This window comes from Abramis brama (assembly GCF_963993115.1).
Source record: "Abramis brama genome assembly, chromosome: 1".
NCBI lineage: Eukaryota > Metazoa > Chordata > Actinopteri > Cypriniformes > Leuciscidae > Abramis > Abramis brama.
In genome coordinates, this window is record NC_139963.1 from 43,709,568 (window position 1) to 43,727,138 (window position 17,571).

Consider the following 17,571-nt stretch of genomic DNA (forward strand, 5'->3'; position numbering starts at 1 on the left):
GCTATGACAGGATGTCTTATAATAGCACTTTGAGTTTTTCTTCGGGTGAACAGGTTTGTTATTTAAAACAAACTGAAACTTGAAACAACGAAAAAAGAATGTTACAGTATGAATTACTGACTGTGAAAAACATTAACTAAGGTAATTAGTATAGTAATAAAGCCTTCTTTACTCGTTATATTTTTTGAAGTACGTGCATTGTTAGATATCATCAGAGCCTTCTCTAATGTTACTTTACTCAATAGCTGCTATTCATCAAAGAGCCTGTTTAACTTTTACTATAAATGTTCTTCTGTCTATATAATAAAGTACTTCTCTATATAATAAAAAACTTATATAGTTTATTTTTCTGTATATATAATAAAAAACTTCTCTAATGTTACTTTACTCAATAGCTGCTATTCATCAAAGAGCCTGTTTAACTTTTACTATAAATGTTCTTCTGTCTATATAATAAAGTACACAACCAAGCAATGAAAAAAAAAAAGAAGCTTGTAATTAAGACCGTAACATTGACTTACCTGTCGAGAAGAAAGCAGGAAACTTCAGCGTCTCTTTTAAAAGCTTTCTCCTGCATTAGCTATCCCGACATTAACCCTTGTTTTTGTAATCTCCGGTCACGTTTCCTTTTACGGTCTATTTTGGTCTTTTTCGACGACGAGGACTCCTTATCCTGTGACTCAGCATATGTATGAATGAACGGTGTATAAATAACCGTACAGTGCAGCCTTTTAAACTTGCCGCGGCAGTGACAAGCGCCTCTCTCTGCTCTGCTTCTCCGCTTCTGCTGACTTCAGTCACGTGACGCTGGCTCTGAACGAAAACGCGTTGTGGAAACGCGTTGGTTTAGTACTTTTTGTTCCTCTCTGATATTATAGTTTTTCAAGATGGCGGAACTACATGGAAGCCTCCGTGGACCTACCCGTCCCATGTATATAAAGATAATAAATTCTTCGTTTACGAGGATTAGTCTGATCATTGGCATAGGTATTTGTACATCATTGAGGGCATATTTATTAATAAAAATATTGATTTTAGATAATAAAATACCTACAAAGCTACACACAGTCCCTTTAACAAAAGCAATGCTGTCTACATTGGATGCGGCGTCGCGCACGCTACACAACAAATGACCAACAACTGATCGCGCGCGCTCTGTTTCTGACGCACTTCAAGCACTCGGTGGGCGGGGGAAGATTGATGAGCCGGACTTTTTTTGCTTTATTTGGTAGTATTTCGAATTAATGGTTTTAAAATAGTATTATATATATAAAAAAAAATAATAATAATAAAAAAAAAAAATCCACTCGTTCACTCATTCTGGCGCCCCTATGGATGAGTGGCGCCCCTAGCATTTGCCTATTCCGCCTATGCCGCGGGCCGGCCCTGACTTAGAGTGCAAAAGTTGTTTGGCCCGATGAGATCTATAACTGTATGAAGTTACTTTAGGTAAAAAGAAGTGCGCTACAGAGACCCTCAAATACAACCCATGACCCCACCATGTCATCTTGTGAGGTTACTTGTGTCATCGGTGAACCTGGTCATTGATATGACAGTTGAATACAATATTAATGCCACAATTTTAATATTCATAAATAAGGATTTGTACACATTTGTACATCTGTAAAGTTGTTCATACGTAAATAATTGATGTTATAGGGCTGTCAATACATCAATATTGTAGGTGTCAGTATCTATGGAAACGTAAGTAAATGTACAGGACGTGTGGTAAAATACATAAGAATACTTGTGAGATCCTGTTGTCCATTTCTATCAGCAAAGTGTCTCAAACACTGAATTTCTTACGTACAATGCCATGTTGTTTATTCACACTTTTGCCCACTAAAATGTCTCAGAAATGGTCTCAAAAGGGGAAGACAGCCCAGTGAGATATGGGTTCTTTATTATGTAGTTCTTGGTTTAAATGGCCACAGCACCACTCTGTGGTAGCATGCTGAATGTCATTTACAAGCTATTATTCATTACGGTTTTAAGCAGTGGACAAATGAATTAGAACAGTGGAATAAGAAAATGAACCCAAAATAAGCCCACATTTATTATGGACCCGACAAAGAGGGCAGTATTTTAATGTTTTTGTCCTGACATTTTCCTCTCGCTCAGAATCTTCGGCAGTAAGATGGGATGGTAAGAAGTGAACTTTGGCACAGTGACCACTATCTGAATAACTTGGGTTTCTCCCACTTAAACCCTGTAACCCCACCAACTACTACACAGACTTCAGTTTATAACAAATCTTTTAGAAGCCATTTTGATCTTGAGTTTTTATCTCAATGAAGTTATTGATTTGAATCTCTGGCCACACAGCAAAATCCCCAGTGTTAAATTAACACTACTCAGTGTTTATATGAGTCCACACTCAGAGTGTTATAAGTAACACTGAAGCAGTGTTAAAGTTAATGAGATAATTAAGTGATTAACTGAATGATGATTGAGCATTATTGAGGACACCTGATGTTAACAAGCAGAATCACCGAAGGAGAAAGTTAATGTCAAATGGTCGCCATTATGGCGATCAGTGTTTAGTTTAGTTGGACTCTTGACCCTTACTTTGTTAACTTTAGATTTTGTTTGGATGCTGTAATTCAGTTATAATAACCAGATGAACAAAAGGTAATCTGATGGTGCTGGTTATGTTTTAACATAATCATTAGTTGGCCTGAATCACTGAACTCATTGAGAGCCTAATTTCTGAGTTAAGTTTACCTTATGGATTATAGCAGCACTGTCCTTGTAAAGCATGCCATTTTTAGCCTTTTTAATGAAATCCAAATGATCAAATCAATTACAAAAAAAAAAAAAAAAAAACCTTGAAAAGTTTTTTAGGTAGGCACACACAGACATCAAGAATTAGCGTATGAATCTCAGCAATGGTGACAACCAGATCACCTCTGAACATAAGCTCATTATTTATTCATGCAGCAATGCATGATGGGAGCCATGAATGAGTTTTGATTGGTGGCACCCAGAATGCACTGCAACATGGTTTATTATTGTCACCATTGTTGAGATTCACAGGCTGAATATTGATGTCTGTGTGTCTAATTAAAGTCTTTTGGACAGAACTTTTAAGAAATATTTTGGATTCTATAGAAATTGCTACAAATTGTATACTATAAAGCCACCAGGCTACTGCAATCAACAAGGCAAACCTAACCCTCTAAACTTTAGTCCCCTGTTGTCAGTCGCTTTGGATAAAAGCACCTGATAAATGACTGCGTGTGAATGAGTTTAGTGTTTCAGGTCAAATGATGTCTACGTCAAAACATAACCAACACCACCTGATCACCTTTGATCTTTGTTCATCTGAGAGTTATAATTCAGATACAACAGCCAGAGAAAATCTAAAATTATTAGTTTAAGGGTCAAGAGCCCAACTAAAGCAAACGCTAATCACCATAATGGTAACTTAAAATTAGATTTTCTCCTTTGGTGATTCTGCTTGTTAACATCAGGTGTCTTCAATAATGGTCAATCATCCCACAATTAATCACTTAATTATCTCATTCATTTTAACACTCTTCAGTGTTCATTTAACACTCATATTTTAACACTTTAGTTTTTGCTGTGTAGGATAACATTCTCTAAAAACATCCTCAAAATGTTACAGTTAAAACTTTATATCTTAGTTTACATTTAACCTTATAGAAACATTATTTGGAATGAGAAAACATCCTCAAAACATTCTTTGAACATTACATTCAAATGTTTTCTTTAAAACATTAACCAAACTTGTAGGGAATCTTAGCCAATGTTCCGAGAACGTTCCCTGCTAGCTGGGTTCATTAAATGTAGTTTTCTTGTTTTTTATTAATGTGTCTCTCTTTTTTTCTTTTCTTCTCCAGGAGCAAGTGAGGACTCGGTGTGGAACAGGGGAGGCTAGCTGCTTCATTCGGTAGTGTGTGCTTCACCGTGTGCTGTGTGTGCTGACAAAACTTCCTTGTGGGCGCATGGTGTCTGATTTGTCTTGACTTGAGGTGGGTTTGGACGACCTCGTGAGTTGCAGCCAGCCTGCCTTGTTCCCACTAAGCCTGGCCCTGGAGAATTATTTGTCATGTTGGGAGATTCCTGAGAACGAGATAATTTTACTGGCGCTGGTGATTTTTATAATAAAGTGTATTTTTGTATTGCTCCTCACGTCTCACGTTATCTCTGTCTCCAAATGGTAAAATTGGGAGCTATTTCCCTGGCGCTCCACCAGGGTGGCGTAGTTGGATTAATTTAATAGTGATTCACTTTTCCCTCCACTTGAATACTGCCACATTTTTTATTCTATAAGTGAGACGTGGGTGTAATTCGGTGTTTAATTTAATATTGGTTGTTTTGCGTCTCGACCTTGTGAGCAAGCTGTATTTCTCTATTGGTGTCCCTTTTCTATTTTTGGGGTGAGTGTAGCTACCCACATAGCAACATTGTGTCGGCCCAGATCCGGCCCACATCTGGCACACGTGGAAAGATGATCTGGCCCACATGCAGCGTGGATCTACGGCACTTGAGTGGCCCACTCCTGTTTGCCAGATCTGGGCCACAAGCAGGCCATAGCAATGCCACATGTCAGCCAAGAGCAAAGAAATAAACCAGAACTGGACCTTATCTGAGCCACAAAGTCTGTGTATATTAAATATGAAGTCATCTCAGCCTTAATAAGCCTGTTAACAAGCAGAATCACTGAAGGAAAGAAGAGAACAGAAAAAGAGACGAGCAGAAACACAAGATCTACAACTGACTTCAGACACAGTCTTAGATGAAATCAACTGAAGAGAAAAGAAGACATTAAATCTGTGAAGATCTCAGCAGAGGAGGATTAAACAACTCCACATACAGCATTACCAGCCTCACTTATTACTAACCAGACTGACTTTATTTCTGTCAGACGTCTACAGAAGTTTTTATTGAGAATTAACAGAGTTTAACTCTAATGTGTTTCATTTGAAGTCACCATAACAGTGATGAGTGCTTCCATTAGTTGGGCTCTTAACTCTTCTTATATCTTTTGTCTTCTTTGGCTGCTGTGACAGTGTGTTTGTCAAACACATTTGCAGCAGCAAAGAAAGCTAAAGTGAAATGAGATCAGGTGATGATGGTTACCTGTTGATGGTTTTATAATCATCATGATATAACCTGTTTCACTGATGTCTTTGAAATCTAAAAATTATGTTTTTCAACTAACATTCACATTACGTACATCTGCATACATACATAACATCTGCAGCGTGAGGTCCAGCAATATTATTACAATCAGTTAGAAGACTTTAACAAACATGAGCATGAAGCTTGACTGTTCGATGACAAACACAGACATCAATAATCAACGTATGAATCTCAACAATGGTGACAATCAAAAGTACCTTGCTGCAATGCATGCTGGGTACCATCATAGTACAAAACTCCCAGCATGCATTGCAACATAAATAAATTATGCAGCTGAATTGTCCTATAATTTTGTTTGATTCTAAATATTTGCTTTTATTTTTTTGCTGTTGTTTTTGTTGGGACATTTAGTAGCTTTTCAGTGATGTTCTGAATTATTCTGTTTATTAAAAAAAAAAAATATTGTCACCATTGTTGAGATTCATGTGCTGATTTCTCATATCTCTGTGTGTCACCATTGCTTCATTTTTCATGCTCATGTTTGTTAAAATCTTCTAACTGATTGTTATAATATTGCTGAATCTCATGCTGCAGTAACACAGGATTTGTGATGAGAATATATTAATGGAACAAAACAATTGTTAGATTCTAAAGACATCAGTGAAACAGGTTATTTCATGATGATTATAAAACCATCAACAGGAAACCATCATCACCTGATCTGATTTCACTTTAGCTTTCTTTGCTGCTGCAAATGTGTTCAACAAACACACTGTCACAGTGGCCAAAGAAGACAAAAGATATAATAAGCGTTAAGAGCCCAACTAATGGAAGCACTCATCACTGTTATGGTGACTTCAAATGAAACACATTAGAGTTAAACCTCTGTTAATTCTCAATAAAAACTTCTGTAGACGTCTGACAGAAATAAAGTCAGTCTGGTTAGTAATAAGTGAAGCTGGTAATGCTGTTTGTGGAGTTGTTTAATCCTCCTCTGCTTAGATCTTCACAGATTTAATGTCTTCTTTTCTCTTCAGTTGATTTCATCTAAGGCTGTGGCTGAAGTCAGTTGTAGTTCTTGTGTTTCTGCTTGTCTCTTTTTTCTGTTCTCTTCTTTCTTTCAGTGATTCTTTTTGTTAACTTATTAAGGCTGAGATGACTTCATATTTAATATACACAGACTTTGTGGCTCAGATAAGGTCCAGTTCTGGTTTATTTCTTTGCTCTTGGCTGAGATGTGGCATTGCTATGGCCTGCTTGTGGCCCAGATCTGGCAAACAGGAGTGGGCCACTCAAGTGCCGTAGATCCATGCTGCATGTGGGCCAGATCATCTTTCCACGTGTGCCAGATGTGGGCCGGATCTGGGCCGACACAATGTTGCTATGTGGGTATGACCAGTATGGAGGACGAGATGCAGGAGTTGCGAGAAATAGTGGCACAGTTGAGAGCAGATAATGACCGTTTGTGTCGTGAAAGTGAGCAGGTGTCGGGTGAGCTACCTGGTCCTAGGACCGTTCCTGTGGTTGCCCCCGCAGCAGTGCCTGACCCTCCCCAGCCAGTCGAAACTGATTTTGTTGTGCCGGAACAGTTTGTTTGTGTGTCCAGGGACAGACGATGTCCAAAATGTAGTGGCAAATCTGGCACTGGTATTGACGAGTGGGTGGAGGAGGCTGAGGCATGCATGCAGGCTTGTTATTTGTCTAAAGCGGACAAAACGTTTTTTCTCTTCGACTACTTGGAAGGTGAAGCGTGGGAGGAGATTAGACACTGTCCCAGTGGGGAACGGGGAGATCCGGATAAGGTTATTGCGATTTTACGTGAGTTGTATGGTTGCTCCCAATCATATATAGCACTTCAAGAAGCCTTTTTCTCCAGGAGGCAGCAGGATGTGGAATCTCTGCTAGAGTTCTCCCTTGTCTTGATGACTCTCCTGGAGAGGGTTAAACAACAATCACCCAATACTATTCCTAATGCTGAAATTGGAGTGATCAGTTTGTCGAGTATGTTGCCGATAGTGCTCTCCGTCGGAAACTGAAGCAATTAGTTCGCCGCCAGCCCGCCTCTACCCTTTTGGAAATACGTGGGGAAGTGATTAGGTGGGAGCGGGAGGGAATGCCAGGAGGGGCAAGTGGTAGGAGTCAGTCAGTTCCAATGGCTTATTGCATCCAGTATGGAGTGCAAGGGCATTCTCAGTCGGAGTTGAGGGAGCTGCGGGAGATGTTTCAGTTTGAGGAGATGAAGTTTCAGGCTTGAAGCTTCAGGATGACAAAGACCCCCAACTCCGGAAACAGTGGCCCAGGTTTTGGTAGTGGAATGGTTTTATAAATTCGGTGTCCCCAGTCGAATCCATTCTGACCAGGGCCGTAATTTTGAGTCCTCCCTAGTACAGCAGCTTTGTGCACTGTATAGGGTGGAAAAGTCTTTTACTACCCCTTATCACCCGGCAGGGAATGGGCAGTGCGAGCGCTTTAATAGGACATTGCACAATCTTCTACGTGCCCTGCCTGTGTCCAGGAAAACTGACTGGGCCTTATGCCTCCCACAGGTGCTGTTCTTCTACAACACTACCCCTCATCAGGCAACTGGCGAATCCCCATACCTTTTAATGTTCGGGCAAGAGCCAAGACTCCCCGTGGACTTCCTCTTGGGTAGAGACCAGGAGGTTGGGGTTGGTAGTGTGCACGAGTGGATGAGGAATGATTTATGGGAACACTTCCCATAAATCTTAGCGGCCCCTAATTTAATAACAAATGATCGTTGCATCGGAAGCGAATCAGTCAAAACTAACTTTAGCTGGAAAATAACTTTTTTAAAGAACCGCTATAAAGCCAAAACAATCTTACCTTAAATTATATGCTTATCTCTGTAAAGCTGCTTTGAAACAATCTACGTTGTTAAAAGCGCTATATAAATGAAGATGACTAATGAGGGAACATCAGGCTAGGCTTCAGGTGGCTTTTGAGGGGGCATGGGGAAGACTGGAAGCTGCTGCTGGTTGCCGTAAGGTGCAACATGAAGCCCACGTCCGTGATGCACCACTGGGGGAGGACCAGTTAGTTTATTTATGTAGGTATGGCACTACAGGTCGTCATAAAATTCAGGACCTGTGGACCCCGGTGGTGTATCAGGTCGTGAGGGCACCCATGAAGGGTGGGGCGGTATACACTATTGCACCAGTGGAAGACTTGGGCAAGGTTAGATGTGTCCATCGCTCTGCCTTGAAGGATGGAAGGATGTTCCGGTCCCAGCCTCCATTATTTGTCATGTTGGGAGATTCCTGAGAGCGAGAGAATTTTACTGCCGCTGGTGATTTTTAGAATAAAGTGTATTTTTGTATTGCTCCTCAAGTTAACTCTGTCTCCAAATGGTAAAACTTACCTGTGTGTACTTATTGGGAGTTATTTCCCTGGCGCTTCACCAGGGTGGCGTAGTCAGATTAATTTAATAGTGATTCACTTTTCCCTCCACTTGAGTACTGCCTCTCAGTCTCAGTCTCTCTCTCTCTCTCTCTCTCTCTCTCTCTCTCTCTCTCTCTCTCTCTCTCATATTTTTAAGTTAACTCTCTCAACTGTTTAAGTTAGAACCACAACTGTTTTGGACAGCTGAAGGACACAGAGGAAGACAAACCTCAAAATGTTACTATTATTGTGTAAATGTGTCCATGTCAAGTTCTCACCTCACAAAGGGTCTCTTGAGGTCAAGGGTCAGCAGGTTCCCCAGCAGCGGAACCTGAGGCTCTTTCCCCTCTTTCTGAGATCTGGATCCAGAGGAAAGCAAATACAAAACCAGAAGCATCAGCAAAGCACCCAGTAATGTCCCTTACGGAACACAAATATATGGGAATATACTGCAAAATATAATGTGATTTATTACATAATACATTTATATATATGTGAAACTAGTGCTTATATTTTTCAATATACTGCAATATATGCATTGACCATGTATGGCTATATATTAATTAATCTAAAATATTTATAAATGAAGACAAATATAGCATTACATGTAATATTCACAAAGTTTTTTCCTTTATTGTGTACATATATTTCACATACATGTTCCCATGTGAATGTATGTTCACACATTTATATACACACACACATTCACGGAATGAGTTACAACAAATTTCTAGCATGCTTTGCTTCTGGCTGTTAAAGGAGATCAAATGTTCAAATTAAGTGTTATTTAATGTGTTTTGCTCATATTAATTTTTAAACATTGTTTAATGTTCTATTATTTTGGAATTTAAAAGGTTTTCTGGTATGTCTGAGTTTTTGGGGTTCCATTGTACTGAAGAGTAGAGCCTGTGGTTCAGTTGATGACTGGCCAAAGACCAATTGTAAAAAATAAAATAAATAAAAAATCATAATTTTACAGAAAATAACTGTGATTTTTTTTACGGTAATTTTCTTTAATTTTAAATTGTACTCAAAACTCTGTAAAATTACAAATAATATCTGTAAATGAAAAATTCAGCTGTTATTTTAAGGTATTGTGACATTGACAAATTCTAGTAATTCACATTTTTTATACAGAAAATTTACTGTATTTTTCATACAGTATTTTTCTGTTTTCTTAAATTACATAAAAATGTATGTAAAATTATAAATATAATCTGTAATTAAACAATAAAAAAACAGTTAAATGATAAAACGATCGAATGACTGGCAGCCCAGAAAAACCCTGCAACATTAAAGTAAAACATCCTGAATTAAATAAACTGAAAAACACATTTATTTTACAGGTATTTCCTGAATTATCACAATCATATACCTTCATTGTAAAAAAGAATTGAAAAAAAATGGTCAAATGACTGGCATTCAAATGACTGGAATCAGCATTCACTAGACACTATATCAAAAAATTGAGAACACAGCGTCCAGGGCATGTAGTTACAGAGAAAAAAATGTTTATTTCATATAGAAAATAATTTTGCCATAAATAAAAGTAAATAATTCACAACTCATATCAAGTACAGCAAATATATTGCATACTGTAAGTACTGCAAGTAATACCGTATTGAAAAAAAAAATATATAAAAATATAAAGTAAGCCCAAAGAACAAAGATAACTCTAAATGAAAAGTGTATTACACAAAATATTGTGCAATTGCAAAATCAAAGTCAATGAGAGACTCATGCTGTTGGGAGAACAAAGGAGTCCTTCCACCCTCATTTGGTAGTCTTGCAATTCTACAAAAGGGAAAATGCTCTTACAAATGTATACAGTAACAATAGTAATGGACTATCACATTCATATGTAAAATGTATTGTAAATCTTTTTTTCTTTTTTCCCCAGTCCCCTGACAAACTGATGTACTGTATCAAATGTATACAGTAAACTGTATACAGTCGCACAAATAAAAAAACAAACAATACATTTACCTGTTCCCTTTCGAGTTACGTCGGATGACGACGAATGGGGTTTCGCTTAGAAAGCCTGTCATCTTCGAGTATATAAAACGAGCCAATGGCAATGAAATGCCATGGGTCTGCGGAATTTGCATAGCGTATCTCCGCCCCACGCCGGGGGTATATAAGGAAGTACGCCGGCAACATGCAGATATGTTTTCGCTTCGGAGCGTTTTCTTCACTCCTACAAGCCATTCTGTATCATCTTCACTCTACGAGACGAGCGGCTCTTCAGTGTGTTTGTGTGACGGCGTGTTCCAGCGAGATCGCATTGCCTGCTGCTGATCTGTGCAGTGGTCTGCCGACAGTGAGTGTGTTTCTCCCTGGGCGCTTCAGCACACTGCTGAGCTTTTCCTCTCTAAAAGAGCTGCACGCGGCACGTCTTTTTCAAGACGGTTCGCCCGTGTATTACTGGATGTGGGCGCGTGACTCATCTGTTTAACGGTCGCGAGCGCTGTTTTGCGTGTTGGGCTTAATCACGCTCGGCAGCGCTCGTGGATGAGTCATGTTTTCATTGCGGGAACATGACCATCGCGATGTTTATAGATCGAGACTCAGTGATATCTGTGTGAGAGTCCCCTCTGCCACACCCCAATCTATCTCTTCCTAAAAAGAAAAACGAGAGGGATACTTTGGCTGGTGGCCAGGGTGATCTAAGGGTTATGGTGTGGCATAATTCCGACGAGCTTTCCTCGGGCCACGCAATCCATCCACATCGCAAACCGTGGGGCTTCCGTGTGTGCCTGGTTCCTCTCGGGGACCCAGTGTTTTCATTCGGGACTCCAGCAGATAGTGTCATGTCACTCACAGCATCATAAGGCGGGCTTGATTCCTCTGGAAATGAGGATTCGACTGCGTTGCCTCCCTCGGGAGTGTCAGCGTTAGTCGAGTCAGATCCAGAGCTGATGGCCATGCTTTCCCGGGCAGCTGAAAGCATCGGTTGGAGTGGCGTCCTCCCCCCGAGCGCTGTAGGCTTCCCGGATGTGCATCAGGACGCTTCCGGCCCGCGGGAGTCCACGTGACTTTAGCGGCCCGCGGGCGTCCTCCGCCTTCGCTGCCCTTGATCGTGAGGCGATCTTGGTCTGTATGTTCTCTGTCACTATTGTGACACAGGCATGCAGTCCTGTTTGTCGCCTTCGCCTTCGAGGCAGTGCTGACTCTGGAGTTCTGTCAGAACCGGCCGCAGTGGAACGCTGGTCCTTCCCTGGCCAACACTGACAGAATGCAGAAACTCGACCACGCCCCCTTGCTGGGACGCTATGCCTCCCATGCCCGGCCTGGTCGTTCCGCCGCGCACACTACTGACCTCGCTCTCGGGCGACATCGGTACCTGCGTGATCCTGGGTCAGGTGGTGTCCACTAAAGTGGTCCAGACATGGGCTTAGCCAGGTTGATGTGAGGGGGTCTGGGAATTAATTTTCTCAGCTCCCCCATGTCCCAGGCTGGGCTCTTCGGCGGGGTGGCTTCGGCCACCAGAAGCAGACTCAGGTCCGTCTGCACTGATGGTCATCCATCCGTGTGGTCTCCTTAGTCTGCTTCCCGCCAAGGCCACCTCCATGCGGCTCCTCCCCTCAGGCCTTCACAGGTCACAGGAGGGCGACGAGACTTAGACTGCCACGCCAGCCTAAGCAGCACTCTTGAGACGGGCAGCTTGGTCGGCGGGGTGGTTGAGGACTGCGCCCAACAGTCTTCGATCTCTCCAGAAGCGGACTGAGGCTTCTGCACTGACAGTCATCCGTCCGTGTGTCCTCCTTAGTCTGCTTCCCGCCGACGCCACCTCCATGCGGCTCCTCCCCTCGAGCCTTCACCGGCCCGAGTATGAGGAGGTCGCTGGAGGCTGGCACCGCCTGTCTCTGCCCCTTAGCCGACTAACACCTGGTTAAGCAGCACTCCTGAGACGGGTGGCTTAGAGTTAGGGCTCAGTTCTTTCAGGAGCTGGTAGCAGGACCACTCCTTCCCCCGGTGGAGGGCTGGGGGAGAATCTCATTCAAAAAGAACTGATGCTCTTTCTCTGAGCCCCAAGAGGCTGTGGATGACAGCACGCGCCGCCCACGGGCCACGCTCCTCTCATCCCCCTCTGTCGCCAGACCCCTGCCAGAGCACGCCCCCGTGGGACGCTAGTCCTCCCCTGGCCTCCTCTGGCAGGACGCGGCTAATGACCGTGCCCCGGCACAGGGCCGCTATGCCACCCTCGCCTGGACCGGTCATTCCGCCTCGCTGCACCACCGATGGTATGTCTGTGGTTCGTATGACCCCGCTGGTGCACTTTCTGGAGGCCTGGCTAGAGCTTCCCAGACTGTCCCGCTGGGTCGCGAGAACCATCAGGCTCGGCTACGCGATTCAGTTTGCGCGGTCTCCTCCCCGCTTCAGGGGAGTCCGCTTCACTATGGTCAGTGGCAATGCCCCTGTCATGAGAGCGGAGGTCGACACCCTACTGGCGAAGGGTGAGATCGAGATTGTCCCTCCAGCCGAAGTGAAGTCCAGCTTCTACAGCCCTTACTTCATTGTACCAAAGAAGTCCGGTGGGTTACGGCCAATCCTCGACCTGCGCGTCTTGAACCGCTCCCTTCACAGGCTGCCGTTCAAGATGCTCACGGCCAAACGCATCCTCCAGTGCGTGCGGCCGCAGGATTGGTTTGCAGCGATCGACCTGAAGGACGCCTACTTCCATGTCTCCATCTTACCTCGACACAGACCGTTTCTACGGTTTGCTTTCGAGGGGCGGGCATACCAGTACGCGGTTCTCCCTTTCAGGCTAGCCCTGTCTCCTCGCGTCTTCACGAAAGTCGTTGAGGAAGCCCTTGTTCCCCTCCGGGAACACGGGGTTCGCATCCTGAACTATCTCGACGACTGGCTGATCCTAGCACACTCTCGAGATCAGGTTTGCGAACACAGGGACCTAGTGCTCCGGCACCTAGCTCGTCTGGGCCTTCGGGTCAACTGGGAGAAGAGCAAACTCTGCCCCGTGCAGAGGATCTCTTTTCTCGGTATGGAGATCGACTCGGTCGCCATGTGCGCGCAGCTTACGAGCGAGCGCGCACGCGCAGTCACTGCTGACTTGTCTTCGCCAATTCGAGGACAAGAGTGCGGTTCCACTGAAACTATTTCAGAGGCTCCTGGGGCATATGGCATCCGCAGCCGCAGTAACGCTGCTCGGGTTGCTTCATATGAGACCGCTTCAGCTTTGGCTTTGCGATCGAGTCCCGAGGTGGGCATGGCAACACGGCACGCTCCAAGTCCCAGTGACTCCAGCCTGCCATCAGACCTTCACCCCGTGGACGAACCTCAGTTTTCTACGGGCCGGAGTGCTCTTAGAACGAGTTTCCCGGCATGTTGTTGTATCAACAGATGCCTCCACCACGGGCTGGGGCGCCATGTGCAATGGACATGCTGCCGCGGGCTCCTGGACAGGACCCCAGCGCCTTTGGCAAGTCAATTGCCTCGAGTTGCTGGCTGTACGTCTCACCCTTCACCGCTTCCGTGCGCTGCTCAAGGGTCAGCACGTACTAGTCCGATCAGACAATACCGCGACAGTAGCGTACATCAACCATCAAGGTGGTCTACGCTCCCGCCGTATGTCGCAACTCGCTCGCCACCTCCTTATATGGAGTCAGAAGCATCTGAGGTCGCTTCGAGCCATTTATATCCCGGGAGACCTGAACCAGGCGGCCGACGAGCTGTCTCGGCTTCGGCCTCTCGCTGGAGAATGGAGACTCCATCCCCAGTCGGTCCAGCTGATTTGGGATCAGTTCGGGGACGCACAGGTAGACCTGTTTGCCTCCCACGACTCGTCCCATTGCGACCTGTATTATTCCCTGACCGAGGGCACGCTTGGCACGGATGCACTGGCGCACAGCTGGCCGCGGGGCCTACGCAAGTATGCGTTTCCCCCAGTGAGCCTCCTTGCGCAGACTTTGCGCAAAATCAGGGAGGACGAGGAGCAGGTCATTTTGGTTGCCCCGTATTGGCACAACCGGACCTGGTTCTCAGAACTAGTACTCCTCGCGACAGCACCTCCCTGGCCAATTCCCCTGAGGAAGGACCTGCTTTCTCAGGGACGGGGCACCCTTTGGCACCCTCGTCCCGATCTTTGGAACCTCCACGTGTGGCTCCTGGACGGGACGAGGCAGGTTTGAGTACCCTACCACCAGCGGTGGTGGCTACCATCACTTCCGCTAGAGCTTTGTCCACGAGACATGCCTATGCGTTGAAGTGGAACCTCTTCGTCAACTGGTGTTCTTCTAAACATCAAGAACCCACGAAATGCCCGATCAGTGTCGTGCTTCCTTCCTGCAAGAAGGGTTGGAGCGAAGGCTGTCTCCCTCCACCCTGAAAGTGTATGTTGCCGCACATCACGACGCAGTTGATGGTAAGTCTCTGGGAAAGCACGACCTGATCATCAGGTTCCTGAGGGGAGCGAGGAGATTGAATCCTCCTCGTCCTCCTCCCCTCGTACCCTCTTGCCTTTGGAGGAGGCAGACCCAGCCTTGGCACTGCTCTGTCCAGTACGCGCCCTCCGTGCTTACGTAAACAGAACGCGGTGTTTCAGGACCTCAGACCAGCTCTTTGTCTGTTATGGTGGGAAGCTGAAGGGAAAGGCTCTCTCCAAGCAAGGTTGTCCCACTGATAGTGGACGCCATTGCTTTGGCATACCAGCAGCAAGGTCGACCATGTCCCCTTGGTGTGACAGCCCACTCCACTCGGAGTGTGGCATCCTCTTGGGCTTTAGCACATGGCGCCTCGCTAACAGACATTTGTAGAGCTGCAGGCTGGGCCACACCCAACACATTCGCGAGATTCTATAATCTCCGAGTGGAGCCAGTTTCTTCTCATGTACTCGCTTCAACTAGCCGGTACTAGATTCTGCTCAGGTGTCTTCGCTTGCTCGCCATTCCTCTCCATGGACGGGATACGTGCAATATTTTCCTCAGGTGAGCCTAATAAGCCCTGAGTCTCTTCCAGCACTGTCGACGTCAACGCCAGAGTTATGCCACCGGCAGCTTTCGCGCTTGACTAGGTGCCTCCATGTGCATGGTTCCCCCTCTGGGCGACCCCGACATGTGTATTTCCACTGTAAGCCTCTCTGAGCATGTGTCTTTTCCTCGGCAAGCCACCTTGCCACCCCTGGAGTTGAAATATTCCACCTGCGGCTGGATACCCCAGTGTTACTCCATATGCAGCCCTCTGGGTCATATGTGTATTCCAAGTCCCCCCCTTCGGGCTGGGCATAATTGCATATTTCCTCTGAGATATGCTTCCCAGTGTACCTTGGTATTCCTGTGTTAAGTAGGACTCCTTCGTCAGTGCTAGTCTCACAACAGGGAGCTCAGACTTACGCAGGGCACTGGAAGACAGCCGAGGTGGAGTGACTGGGGACCCCATTCGTCGTCATCCGACGTAACTCGGAGTGACCACGAAAGGGAACGTCTCGGTTACGTATGTAACCCTCATTCCCTGAGTAGGGAACGGAGACGTTACGTCTCCCTGCCACTTCCGCTGTACCGCTGGGAACGCCTGAGTTCAGTCTCGGCTCCTCAGCGAAGACATATCTGCATGTGGCCGGCGTACTTCCTTATATACCCCCGGCGTGGGGCGGAGATACGCTATGCAAATTCCGCAGACCCATGGCATTTCATTGCCATTGGCTCGTTTTATATACTCGAAGATGACAGGCTTTCTAAGCGAAACCCCATTCGTCGTCATCCGACGTAACGTCTCTGTTCCCTACTCAGGGAACGAGGGTTACATACGTAACCAAGACGTTCTCTTCTCTGAATGTCCTGATTATGGTGGCCACAGAGAATCTGCTCAAATTGGGTTGTACTCTTTGTCCTGCTTCCCTCATTGTCATTCCATGAACAAGAACATGGTCTATCACAGTTGCCCGAATTTGATCTGAAATTACTATTCTTGGTCTTGCTCTTCGTTGTCCTTGTACTCTTCCTCCTCATCCACCACCTCTTACACGAACTCTTCCTCCTCTGACTGCCTCTCACATTGTTTCCATCCATTGTTGGAATCAACATTCAACGTAACTGGGCCCCCTGTGTACTCTGAACTGGCTTATATTCTTGACAGCGGTGTTGTAGTTGTGTTTAACTTTTGCCACATGTATTTACCATTTTGCAACACAGTGCAAAATGTGTTTTAGTGAGTGAGAATGTGTTTAGAGTTTTGCAAAAAGAGTGGATGAGAATTGCAAACAGTGTCTTAACTACCTGAACTTGTTTAAGGTTTTGCCTACAGAGTGACTGATTTGACAAATGGGTTTAGGCCACTGAGCACTGGGTTCAGAGAATGGGGTTTTGTGTTTTAGCAATTGTGAAATACTGTAAATCAAGTTTAAAAACTTTAACAGATATTTGATGTCACCATGATTGAGATCAGTGTTTGCTTTAGTTGGGCTCTTGGCCCTTTAGTTTTTAACATTAGTTTTTCTCTGGCTGCTTTAATTGTATATTTGATACACATTTGTTGTGGCAATGACTTCAGAAGAAAATTTCCTCACCAGACGTTGGTCACTTATTGGTGATGTTGTAGTCATCATATGGTGGCTTGATTGACTGATATAACCTTGAGTCAAATTGACTTGACACTAATTTGGCACCTTATGCCAGTGGGGTCCAAATGTCTAAAACCATATTCAACATTTGGGATACAAAGTATTAATAAAAGCTGGAGGAACAGAATGTGACCACTGCCAAATTATTTTGAGCAGTTATTCATTCTATTGCTAACATAGTGTTGTAATCTGTTCAAATCTGTGGTCATTATTGTACACTGCTAGATAATATTTAGCACTTTGCTTGTTCACTGTTTTCTGTAAAGCTACTTTTTTAAACTACATGTGTACTGCGTGAAGACTAAAAAATTACTGTTTAATGTTATGTATCTGTATTATTTTTCTTTATTCATAATTTCATAATGTATTTTGTCAAGCCAGAGTTGTGTCTGTGTTGAGTGCATGAGGATACTATAGATAGAATGGAACCATGTGAAGATCATGTCACATGAGAAAGGTGGATGAGCTATATTTTGTAGAGGGTGTGT

At 44.5% G+C, this 17,571-nt stretch overlaps 1 protein-coding gene across 1 annotated transcript in view; it reads right to left on the reverse strand.

Moving 5' to 3' along the window:
* Positions 1–10,402: 10,402 nt before the first annotated feature.
* Positions 10,403–17,571, reverse strand: part of LOC311095299 (cytochrome P450 2K1-like) — a 66,496-nt gene continuing 59,327 nt past the window's right edge. The window contains exons 10-11 of the transcript XR_014608813.1: positions 16,283–17,373; positions 10,403–10,494 (exon numbers count right to left, since the gene is read on the reverse strand). The gene's annotated coding sequence lies outside the window, so the exon portion shown is untranslated. The remainder of the gene's footprint in view (positions 10,495–16,282; positions 17,374–17,571) is intronic.